The following is a 13325-nucleotide window of genomic DNA, read 5'->3' on the forward strand; positions in this document are numbered from 1 at the left end:
TGCCCAAAATCGAGAGGAAATTTGAAGAGCCAGTTCTAGTCCAATGCTACACCACTACACCACACTGGATCCAAATGAACTACAGACATGTTTAATTCATAATTTTAAAAATATCATAATTCTTCAGTTTTCTGCTTTTTCTAGCAATGTGGAGCCAGAGAGTTGCACATCTAATTTTTTAAAATAAAAAATTTAGCTTCAAGCTAAATTTATACATCAGCAAGCAGTTCATTAATGCAATATGTGTGATGAAGGGAACCATTTGAAGCCTTCATTTGAAGTGAAGTTGTTCATTTGAAATGAACCAGCTTTTCTGTTGGGCTGAGTAATGTCACCTTTACGACTGCTTTGCGCTAATCCTTCCAGTCTGTTTGTCGCCATGTGTCTCATATTATGAAAATAATTCCAGACTATCAGCAGTTACATTTGTATTATTTCAGTGGGCAAAAAATCATCAGGGTGAGAGAAACATACCAGGTTTTTCACATCAGTTTGTCCCATAAATGACTAGAATTTTTTTTTCTGTCACACACACATACAAAAAATGCACACACACAAAGATAGAAATACAGAGATATCGTGTAAGAGGTTCAAAATTCTGGAGACCAGCAGTACCTCTATTGCCACCTGCTGGACTTTGTTGATTGCAAACAGGGCTGTTTAGTTCCTTTCTGAATATAGAGCTCGGTTATTACTGCTTCCTGGAATGTAACTTATGCAAACAAGGCAGCCTATGAGTTATTTTTTCAAGTTAGGCAAGACTATATTAGAAATAGGAACATCAGCCTTTGGTGTTAATTTATAGAGCTAATCTCTTGCAAATATTGAAAACACATGTCAGCTCACACAGCTGAGAATTTCTTGTCTCAACTAACATTTCACACTGAACATTTCTTCCCTCAACTAATCCATCATTGCTTTCCCTCAAGGTTTAAATGATTTTATTTGGGTCACACATGTGTACAGTATTATTAGTAGAGTACTCTTCAGAAAGGTCAGAAAGAAAGTTGGACAGTGCTGAATGAAAAAGTGATAGTTTCTTTTCTACCTTTGCTATGTTGTTTGTGGACTTTGTAAGTGTACTTAGGATTGTCTCCTCAGACTCAGTATACTGTCAACTATACCTCAGAAGAAACAGATTTATGGAAGTGTGATGAGAGCCAAACTAAAGGTGTTAGTGGCATGAGAAGTCCCCAAGTTTCAGATGAATTTATGCAATCACTTTCAGTGGTAGCAAATGGAAACATCTGTGTAGGACACTTTTAATCCACTTAAATTGTTTATCTCTTCTTTGAAGGATTCTGTACTCTAAGCCTTCATACTAAAGAGAATAGAATTACAAATTCAAGGCACAAAAATTAATTTAGATATAGCAAATACCAAAAATGAATTTCGGTATAGCAAATAGTTTAATCAAATGCAGCATAGGTTCCAATCGGTCTCAACACAAAATGTTCATAGAATATTGCAAAGAGCGGCAAATCCAAGGAGGAAAACAGTATGACTAGTGACTACATCCATTAAAAATTCTCATAAAGAGAAGTGATAATGCCACTTTGAGATCTCATTTTAGAAATGGCAGACAAGACAGTGTAGGTGAATAGTTAACACAATGTCAAATATTGCACCACATTAATATACATTTCTTTAAAGTGTAAAGCAGAGACATATCACACATATCCTAAACATATGGTCAATAACTTTATATAAAGTTATTGACCTCATGGCTTCCTTTTTTACAATGTTTCTCCCATTACTTACTTGCCAACTTCAGGAGCTAACACAATAATGATAAGGCTATAGGTGGGTTCGCTGTAATGTGTCCAGCAGAAAACTGCATGTCAGACTGAATGACCCTTGTGGCCCCTTCCAACTCTATGATTCTAACATTGGATCATCTGCAGTAAACAAAAAGTTGAGAAGGGAATACTGAAGAATAAAAAGAGAAAAAGAAAACAATATGTCAATCTACATGGACACAAAAATCCAGATTCACCCTGAAGGCACTTCTCACTTGTACCACAACGTTTGCCAACTTCTGGTGAGCATTGTAGTTTTTTTCATAGTTAAATTGGTTTTATTCTACTTTGAGAAAAGTCAGGGGATACTCTGGAATTTTCTAGACACTCTGGCGTATCCCATGGGGATGGGGGCAGTCTAGACAACTGAAGTACTTTCCAGATGGCACACTGGGGTCATCACCCTTTCCCTGTGCTCATCAATGCATTCCTGTATCACCACCACTCCTAGCCAGACATGTAGCTCTGTGTTCTGTGCGAGCTCCTGGCTATTGAGGATGCTCCATTCTGACATCAACAGAGGTGCCCATGCAACCAGGAAGAAGGCAGGGAAACCACCCCTCCTCCTTCCTGGTCACATGGACACTTCTGCTGATGCCAGAACAAGGCACCTATGGTTAGGAGTTCACACAGGTCTCTGTTTTTATCTGGGACTGTGGTCTTGGCCTGGCTGGACCATGCGGATGCCAATGAGGCACCACAGCATGTTTGGCAGGATGTATCTGCCAATCCAGAACATGAATTGGCTGCTTAGAGAATGGTATATACTCACTCTCAGAAAGTGCTTGTAAGCTGCCAAGCTAAAGAAGGTTTCTATGATATATAATAATAATAATAATAATAATAATAATAATAATAATCTTTATTAATAAATAATAATACCAGCATCAAGAGAGGGATGGCATCAAGAAAAGCAGTGCGAATCCAACCATTCCAATAGTTGATATACTACCAATATGATAAATAAAGAAGAATGGAAAGAACCTACTTAAAACATGAGGATAAAATACAAAGGGTAGGGGAGCACAGAGACTATATAGAGTGATGCGTTGAGATCACAGCAAAGAATTTTATATGCTCTTCATCTAACGTCCTTTCACCCTATAGCAATGTAATTTCACTTTGACTGCCATGGCAATATAGCATGGTATTTGGGGACTGGCAGTTTAGGGGAATGTGTGTAGCATTCTCAACCAAGGAAGTCTAGTGTCTCACAGAACTGCAAATTCCAGCAAACCAAAGGATGTATGTAGCCTTGTCAGTTAAAGAGAAATCACAGTGCTATAAAATATGTAGTGTAAAAGGGCCTTTGTCTCCAAAGCAATAATAATAGGTTCCAATTTCTAAATGTGACCAAAGAGCGTTTTCAGATAATTTTTCAAATGTTTTACACTTTGCTTCAGCACTTCATTCATTATAACCCTAAATCCCCTTCTACACTACCATATAATCCAGATTATCAGAGCAGATAATCCACATTATCTGCTTTGAACTGGATTATATGAGTCTACACTGCCATATAATCCAGTTCAAAGCAGATAATTTAGATTTTTATGGCAGTGTAGACACCAGCATTTGGATTTGTTATTATTTACTGAAAATGGTCTGTTTTCTTGTGGGACCAGCTGGATCAATGGACTTTCCTTCAACTGTTGTCTTTGAGATGTTTTAGTTTTGAGTGCCCCATGAACCACCCCTTAGCACAGAGGGAACACCTTGGTCTTCAAGTTGGTCAAAAAAAGGGCAATATCGGGAGCCATGCACTTATAAAAGCAGGCTGCAAGTTCCTGATGGAAGGAATCTATGACTGGAAATCTGTTGCTGGGTTTCCCTTCAGAGTGATATTCCTCAGAGATACCCACCACAGCAACCAGGATTGTGAATTTCAATGACCAATCCTGAAGCTTGGAAAAATTACATTTCTGAACACCTGAGGTAGCATCTCTGGAGAAATCATGCTAAACATGTCTAATATAATTCAGGGTAAACTTATATGTGGTTCTCTTGAGAAATATGCAAATTAATCCTGAAGAAGTTGCCTTTACCAACAAGGAATCACTGTGAATTTTGCAAGCTTTACAGGGCTTTCAGTGGAAGGATTCTTTCCAGGATCATCACCATTGTGAGCATTTCTTCTTCCAAATCTAAGGAACCCAGAAATTCTTCCATAGATCCTGGATGCTTTTGAAATATTGTGATAATTTAAGCTGGAATAAGTTGGTACCATTTGTAAAATGAAACAAAACTCTTAACATTGTAGAGTAATTATCGTTACTAGAATGGTTACAGGCCATTGATGCAGGCACGTTCTGTACTACGGAGCAATGGCTTGTAACATTCTGTTGGTTTAAAAAATAATTCAGAGGAACTAGTGCATTTGAAAAATAAAAGAGTATTTCTTTGAATTTAAAAACTATAATAACTTTTTTGAGGTCTCATAATTGCTGTCCCTCAGAAAAAATATTTTGAAGAAATCAAATAGTAATGGTAAGATAAATTATTTGTAAACACACACACACATGCAGCGTACATACATGTTGCTTTGTAAAATACACAATTTGCATACAAACTTCTAGAAGATAAAATGCTTGTAAAGCAGAATGATTACAAAAGGGAACCCATGACACATGCTGTTTACACATGTACATTAGTGTCTTTTTACACTTCAGTGAGTAAAAGCAATTATACGGTGTGCACATTTTCTACTTGATAAGCTTCTGCCATATGCTGTCCAATTCTGTCTCTATTAAGAAACCAGGCATGTAGTGAAGACAAAATGATATATAAGACAGATCTGATGAAATCTGAAATACCTCTGCATTTCAAAAATCACCCCAGGGTTAAATATCCCTTTGTGTATACATTCATTTTTCACTTTACTGCTTTAGCCATTTATACTCGATATTATTTTTTAACCTTAAGATGAAGAATGAATTCTTCATGTAGTTTTTGTCAAAGAAGGAACATTTTGGATAGTAGCAGAATACATTTATTATCCCATGAATTACATTCTGGTTGAAAAGATTTGATTTATTTGTGTTGCTGTTTGGTTCTTTTAGCCATGCTTTGAAATAAATTATTTTGTTAAAAAGCAAAATTAATATTTGTTCTCCTGCTGTCTACTTTACGATATGCATTTCAACCAAGTTTATTGTTAACAGAAAAATAGTCTGCACAGATCTACTGAGATGTAGGTCCAATTGAATTGAATTGGGCTTGCTCCTAAGGAAGTAGACACAGGTTTTCAGCATAATTTGTGTTTTGGGACAGAATCTAGAAACTCTAAGGATTTTGAACTTCCATATCAGGGACATAATAATAATAATAATAATAATAATAATAATAATAATAATAATAATTGCAAAAGACAAAGAGTGAATACCGTAAAAACACAATCCAGAGCAGAAGAGAAAACTGGTGAAAGAAGGCCCTCCATGGACAGTTCCTAGGAAAAATTGAGAGCCAAATTGATAAAGAAAAAACATGGCTGTGGCTCACAAATGGGACTTTGAAAAAGGAAATGGAGGGCCTGATTCTGGCAGCCCAAGAACAAGCCATTAGAACCAATGCCATCAAAGCCAGAATTGAAAAGTCAACGACAGATCCCAAGTGTAGACTCTGTAAGGAAGCAGATGAAACAATAGATCACATCCTCAGCTGCTGCAAGAAGATCACGCAGACAGACTACAAGCAGAGACATAACACCGTTGCTCAGATGATTAATTGGAACTTGTGCCACAAATACTATCTGCCTGCAACAAAGAACTGGTGGGATCACAAGCCGGAAAAGTTACAGAAAATGAACACATCAAACTACTCTGAGATTTCCAGATTCAGACAAACAGAGTTTTGGAGCACAATAATCCTGACCTCATGATTGTGTTAAAAAACAAAGTATGGATTGATGATGTTGCAATCCCAGATGACAGCAGTATTGAAGAGAAACAACTGGAAAAGATGACACGATATGAGGATTTAAAGATCGAACTGTAAAGACTGTGACACAAGCCAGTAAAGGTGGTCCCAGTGGTGATTGGCACACTGGGTGCAGTGCTTAAAGACCTTGGCCTGCACTTAAACACAGTCGGTGCTGACAAGATTTCCATCTGCCACCTGCAAAAGGCCACCTTACTGGGATCTGCAAGCATTATTCGTCGATACATCACACAGTCTAATAATAATAATAATGAGAAGTGTTCAACTTGTGATTTTGTGATACAAAATCCAGCATATATATCTCATTTGCAGTGTCAAACTGTGTTTTTGTGTCAGTAAAATAATAATAACATAAACTTTATGTATACCCCACCACCACCTTCCACTTGGACTCAGTGCGGCTTACAAATGGCACACAGTTGTGCCATACAGCATGTAAAATATAATAAAATAAACATATAAACTGATAAACATATAAACAACAAATGCTAGAAATGTGACACTCACAAAGGGACATTTTATCTTATGTGGTGGTCATGTGGAATAGCAAAAGCATATTGGAAAGAATACAGGAAGTAAGTCAGAAAATACTCAACACACAAATTTATTATTATTAGATGCACTTATTGACCGCCATTCTCAGCCCTTACGGGCGACTCATGGCGGTGTACAGTACACATAAAAAGACAGTTACAGAGGCCAGTATCAACAACATATGACTATACAACAAATACAAACTACATAAAAATCCGCTTCGTCTCTTAGTAGAATCATAGCCAGTCTCATTTTCCTTATACCATTCCAGTTCTCATTACCGTAATGTTGTTGCTTAGCACTTAATTAAATGCCCTCTCGAACAGCCAGGTCTTAAGGCTTTTTCGAAAGGACAATTTCAATTTAAATCAGAATACTTTTATTGGGTTTGACAGACATGGATTGGGACACTAATAAAGACAAACTGTTTAATTATAATTATGACAATGGCAGCCAGAATAGTATAGGCTAGAACTTGGAGAATGAAAGAAAAACCCATGGTAAATCAATGGTTAATAAAGGTTATGGAGATTATGAATATGGACAAACTGACACAACTAGTAACCAAAATTCAAGGCAAATACAAGAAAACAACTGTTTGGACATGGTTTAAAGATTACATAAAGATACTATACTCCAAGCAATACAGAAAATTAATTATTCCACATTAAACAGGAATGAAGAAGAGGAACATATTTTGAGAGAATTTTCAAATTAAACAATGAAACTATGATGATGATCATTGGAAGTGTTCCCCTGTCTTCCCTTTTCACTTTTCCCTACTCCCCTACATCCCTGTTTTCCCTCCCTTTATCTTATTTTTGAAAAATACTTATTTCAATAAAAATATTTTTTAAAAGTTTTGAAAAAAACAATACATCAACATTAAAACCAATAATACATTTAAAACCAGACACATAAAATTAAGAAGAGCAATAGAATCAATAAAATATGGCAATGGCCATTGATCAAAGGTCTATACAATCAATTTTGCCTTCCCTGACTAAAGATAGCAGTCTAGGTGCTATCTTAAATGTTATCATAGACCTTCTGAAAAAGTCAAGTTTTTAGCTCTTTTTCCAAAAGTGCTGTAGTGTGAGGGCTTGCTTAAATTCCCTGGGGAAGGTGTTTCAGAACCGGGGGGGGGGGGAGGGGCACCATCAAGAAAGCCCTCTCTCTCATCCCCACCAACCATGCATTATATGGAGGCAGGACCAAAACGAGAGTCTCCCCAGCAGATCTTATAGCTCACACCAATTTGTAAGCGGAGATACAATCAAGAAGATAGGGTGGACCTGAACCATGTTGTTATTAATGGTGGGCCTCTTCTGGCAAAAGGCAGAATCCCCTTTTGCACATTCTCATATGTGTATCCCTCAAAACTTAATCTGAGCGGCTATGAAACACTTTGAAGACAATTGTGGTTAGATATTATTATTACGCAGAAAATTATTATGTAGAAAAGCATAGAAAGCTAAAGGAGAGAAGAGAGAAAAAGAAAGGTCATTCATAAGGTACTCTCTTGGATTTTCATCTCTCTCTTTTTTACTCCCATCCAGGCATGTAGCGGGGGGGGGGGGGGGGGGGGGCTTGAGGAGCTTCAACCCCCCCCCCCCCCCCCGAAATTATCATGGTGGTTCGTGAAAAGGCCTTACTGGTGCATTATTTAAACTGTTATGTTTATTAATATCATGATCTGATCACAATACTCAATATATCCCATATGCATGGGGGTATTGGAGTAATGATACAAAAGGTTTGCTAGGGTTGACCTTCTTTCATTCAGACTCAGCCCCCCCCCCCCCCCCCAAATCGAAACCCTGGCTACAGGCCTGCTCCCATCCCAAAAGACCACTATTTCAGCAAGTTTCATTGACCAAGAATCAATAAATGCTAATGAGTTGGTGAACTTCCAGAAAAAGGTCTCCCAGTGATACCCATCGAAGGCAACAACTATGCACCTATTCAGTCTCTTCCATTATAAAACAGGTTTGGGGCAGAGTATCCTTTGATGGGTGTCACTGGGAGATCGTGGTCTTGGAATACTGCATCCCATATAAACTCATGTCTACTCCTTTTCATTGAAATTTGCTCCATTTTCACTGTTGTGATTACACTGAACAGGCATGAGACAAAAACTCTCACTGTAAATTTCCTAGAGATCTATCACCGATTTAAATTTACTTTCCATTCTCTCAACTTGAATAACCATGGTGGAATTCCATTGGTTTTACCTGAGGTCCAATTAGTTTTTTAGTCCAATTAAAACAGGTAATTAATCAATGGAAAGGGTTATTTAGAATCGTGTGTACATCAAAGCATCCATGGATTACAATATAGGTCCCAAGTGTTCATTTTTATTCAGCATCATTGCTGCTATTGTTCTTTTATAATGATCAAAAATGGTGCGTATATTTGTCCACCAAACTGAGGAGAAGTGCCCCCTTTATCCATTGACTGCTATTGTTGTTAAATACATTCTGCTTTGGTAAGATAGCGTGTGTGTGGACTGAGGCTGACTACACACCTGATAAATAATCCAACTCCATTGTGCAGTTTCCTATACTACTTTGACCCCATTAATACCACACAGCCATTGTAATCCAAACTCCAATGGTATTCAAAATCATACATTGACCCCATCCTATTACATCAGTACATAATTGTTTGTTCTACTATATTGCCCATGTATTCAATAAATTAGATTATTTTAGATCACATCACCACCACAACTATGCTGTCTTTTTCTGCTAGGATGTGTGCGCAAACACACACACACACATATGCATATATATCTCAATCAATAACCTTTTTTGCCATTCCTATCGCCCACCTATTGGATGATTCCCTTGCCCAAGGGAATTAAATGCCTCTTCATTCAAAGACACTCTGGAACTGACAGAGTCATGATAAAAAAATTCTAATAGCAATTAAAAGTGCTAATGAAGACACCAGGGAAAATGAGGGGAGCAGGATTTGTCAGTTAAAGCCTCCTTCCAGCAACATCCAGCTTAACAACCAAAACCCTGCCTGAGTAAAATGATCTCTGTGTGCCAGTAGAAGAAATTTGACGACAGAGCATTAATTGAGGTTGTCTCTGCCAATGTGGGACAATTGGAGAGTATGAGAATGTGAATTTGATTACTTCACACTGGAAGGAGTGGAGTTGGAGCATTGCTGGGGGTGTTTGGGAGTCCTTCATGCAGGGAAAGATTTCCTGCATGAAGGGTTTTCACAACTTGGGCCTGGTGGGTGGGAGGTGGGAAAGGTTCACAGTGGAAAGCTTATTGGTGGCAACCCCTTCTACTTAACAACCCCTTCTGGTGGTTTCATGTGTGTTAGGGAAAGCTGGCAGTTACTTTTCCTTTCTAACCTACCGCCTCCCATTTGAATATTTTATATATTTAAATGTCCAAAGGTTTGCAGGACTTCTGAAATGGAGATGTCCCTCCAAGCATTCAAATACACTCAATGAAAAAAGAGCGTCACCATGCTTGTTGGACATGGAGGACTTTGGACTCTTCTCAGTATGAATATTGCCCACTTACCACACACCCAGCTCAGGTAGTGTATGTGGATCCATGGATGGCTGGAGGTTATGGTGTGAGGGCATGCAGTTGGTGGATATGACCACTGATTGGCATTTGAGTTGTTGCACTGCCTGGAGGGGGGAAGAAGTCTGAAAAGAGATCAGACAGCAGCCTTCACTCTTTCACACAACTCCATTTCCCAGAATATTCCCAGATTTCCCAGAATATCAAGATTGAAATTCCCACATTATCTTTTTTTGATCTGGAATATATGGCAGTGTGGACTCAGATAACCCAGTTCAATGCAGATGTTGTGGAATTTTCTGCCTTGGTATTCTGGGATATGGGGCTGTGTGGAAGGGTCCTACAAGAAGAGCTTCACAAAAATTCAGTTTTTGGGGGGATCATGGATGAAAGAGCCAGGATCGAGGAAAGGGTAATTATTTTACAGGTGTGGATTCAGCCTGAGTTATTTAGCTCCAAAGGATCAAGAACAAACATTTCAGGTGGGGATGCTTCTGCAAGATACTGCACTACAGAACTTTCCGCCCAGATTTTGGTCTCTCGCTGCATGCATTTAATTGCTAACAGCATTTGCATGGATTGACAGTCTAGGGAGTTGGATGAGTTTTAAACAATATGTTCTGCAAAATACCAATGTGTTTGCCAGACATTTTGCATTGTCTGGGAAAGAATGAAATAGAATGAAGTTTAGATCAGTTGCATAATTCTGGCAGGAGAAAAGTGTGATGAAGAAGAAAAACGTAGTGACAATGGGCCAGAATAAAGCTAAGATTTTTGATAGCAATAAAAAAACGCATCCCCACTTTCTCTTACCCCTTTGGAAAAGAGATTAGAAAAGCAGATGGGTGGGGATAAATGGGCCGGGATCCATCATATCTATGGCAGACTAGCAATGGGGGGGGGGGGGGAATAGTACTTCGGTGTAAATCTTTTCCTGATTGATGCCATAAAAGTCATCACTTGTCTCCCTATAAATTACTTTCAAAACTGAACAAATGATTATACCCTGAACTTTTGGCATTCTAGGAAGAGTTTAGAAATATTACTTTTTGGACTGCTAGTTAGGGATTCTAGGAACCATAACTCAACCAGGCAACCGTCACAAGATCTGCTCTGTTGCAGGATTGTATAGGGTCAAAAGCAAAGCATGAGATAAACATATTGCAGAACATAAGTCATTGGTATGGATGATGCCACTCTCATTAAAAAGACGGAAACATTTCTTTTAGATTTGATGAGTAAGCGTATAAGCAGAATTGGCCTTCTTGCTCCAGTCTCAATTCTGTCCACAGCTGCTCTAAGTTTTATTAGAAGAGCAGCTTTACTGGTTGAGTTTTTGCTTCACAGTCATGATGATCAAAGGACTTCGTATGGGTTTATGCAGTGCAGAACCTTAGGCCAGGAACTGACCTGTTGACTTAATAAATTGAACATGTTTCCTTTTCATGCAGAATTAAAGGGGCAATTGAAGTGTCATTGATTGATCTGGCAAGCATTTTCCACAAAGAATATGAACTTCAAATGCAATTTGAAAGAACTTCCTTCTGGGTCCTGGGATTTTGATTTCACTTAATAACCTGTGATATTATTTCTTGTTTTCATTATGAGGCAAATTGTGAAATATGATAACTTGGCACTGAGAAGCAACTGGGATCTCATCTCTTTTTCAAATTGCACAGAGACCTCCAGCACACTTCATCTGGAAGCACAGATGCTGGTGACAATCTCCTTGGAAAATCTGTCATAAAATACCCACAGCCAGTTTCAAAACATTGAGGTGAAAACTAAGACACAATTCACTTCTTTCCCACAGTTCACAGTATTGTTTAACAAGACAGATTGGGTTTCAGACTGCATTTCCACATAAGTCCGCCAGCCACTTAATAAAGCACTTTCTCTAAGTATTAAAGAAAAACAATTCTGCTTTTATACTAGTTTCCTTCAGAATTTCTACACTTTGATTTATGTTCATTTGATCTTAATGGTTGCAAAGACAACAAGAATCATATTTAAATTTGGTCCCCAATATTTCCTTGATTACGAAGATAGGAAACTTCTGATGTTATCATGATAAGTATCTACTCATTCAACCAACAGATTTTGAGGTATCTGAGGGAGTTACAAAGAAGAGTGAGAAATCAATCCCCTAGTGACTACTATTAATAAAATACATATTTATATGTGCTTTCATCTGTATGTCATTTTAATTTTATCAGCTACCTTAAATCTTTAGGAGAAAAGTGGGATCTAATAAATAAACTATAGTAATCTTAATCATATTATGTGTAAATGATGCCACATATTATTAGTGTTTGCTTACAAACTAAATCTAAGATCTCATATATTTATTATTACTATTATTATTATTATTATTATTATTATTATTATTTTAAACTTTTATATCCCGATATTCTCTCCTCTGCAGAGGTACTCAGACCGGCTAACAGCAAAGGTTCAATGCTAACACTGAAAATCTAAAACATAATACACAACATTAAGTTACCAAATTACATTACATAAATTATACAAAATTACATAAAAGCCGTTCGCCAAGATAAAATCGTGTCCAACTCAGTCCGTATGTCCAGTCCATATATTGTGATCAGTACCATTAGTCAATTGCCGGTCTCAGACATCATTCCACAAAAGCTTTGCTGCACAGCCAGGTTTTCACTAGCTTCCTAAAGGTCAGGAGGGAGGGGGCCGATCTAATTTTATTTGGGAGGGAATTCCATAGCCAAGGGGCCACCACATGAAAGGCCCTGTCTCTCGTCCCCACCAGACGCGCCTGCGAAGATGGCGGGACCGAGAGCAGAGCCTCTCCAGATGATCTTAACACTCTTGATGGTTCATAGGGGAGAATACGTTCGGACAGGTAAACTCCCAGTGAAACGAAATCCCAGGAATAAGGAATGCACTACCAGAAGCCATATTTTTTACTCATTATTTTGTATTTTTTTCACTTATTTATTGAATTTAAATCTCACCTTTCTCCCAAAATGGAATTCAAGATTGCATTGTAATATTTATAGAATGTAAAGCAATGTGAGCTGATGGCGATGATATTTTCCATAATATGAAAGATGTGAATCTATATTCAGTATTTTTATTCTGAGTGGGCAAGACAGAAAGGTGTCCTTGAGCATATACCACTTTCCACAATGCCATAAGAGTTGGATTTGCATGTCCAAATTAAATAAACTGCACATTGTTGGTTCCTCTATCAGATAACCTGTGTAAAAATGTTTTTTTCTATGAAAGTTAATTTGGCAATGAGAGCTCTCAGCTATAATGTACATTCCTGACACCCATTTAACATCAAATCTCAGTCCTATGTGAACATCAAGCACAAAGTTATCAGTTACTATCCCCAAGTCCCTTTGGGGAGATAGGGGGGTTACAAATAAATCATCATCATCATCATCATCATCATCATCATCATCATCATCATCATCATCATCATCAATATATGGATTGTGTCCAGTCCTGTTTGCCCTGCTTT

The sequence above is a fragment of the Anolis sagrei genome, chromosome 2, assembly GCF_037176765.1.
Source record: "Anolis sagrei isolate rAnoSag1 chromosome 2, rAnoSag1.mat, whole genome shotgun sequence".
Lineage (NCBI taxonomy): Eukaryota > Metazoa > Chordata > Lepidosauria > Squamata > Dactyloidae > Anolis > Anolis sagrei.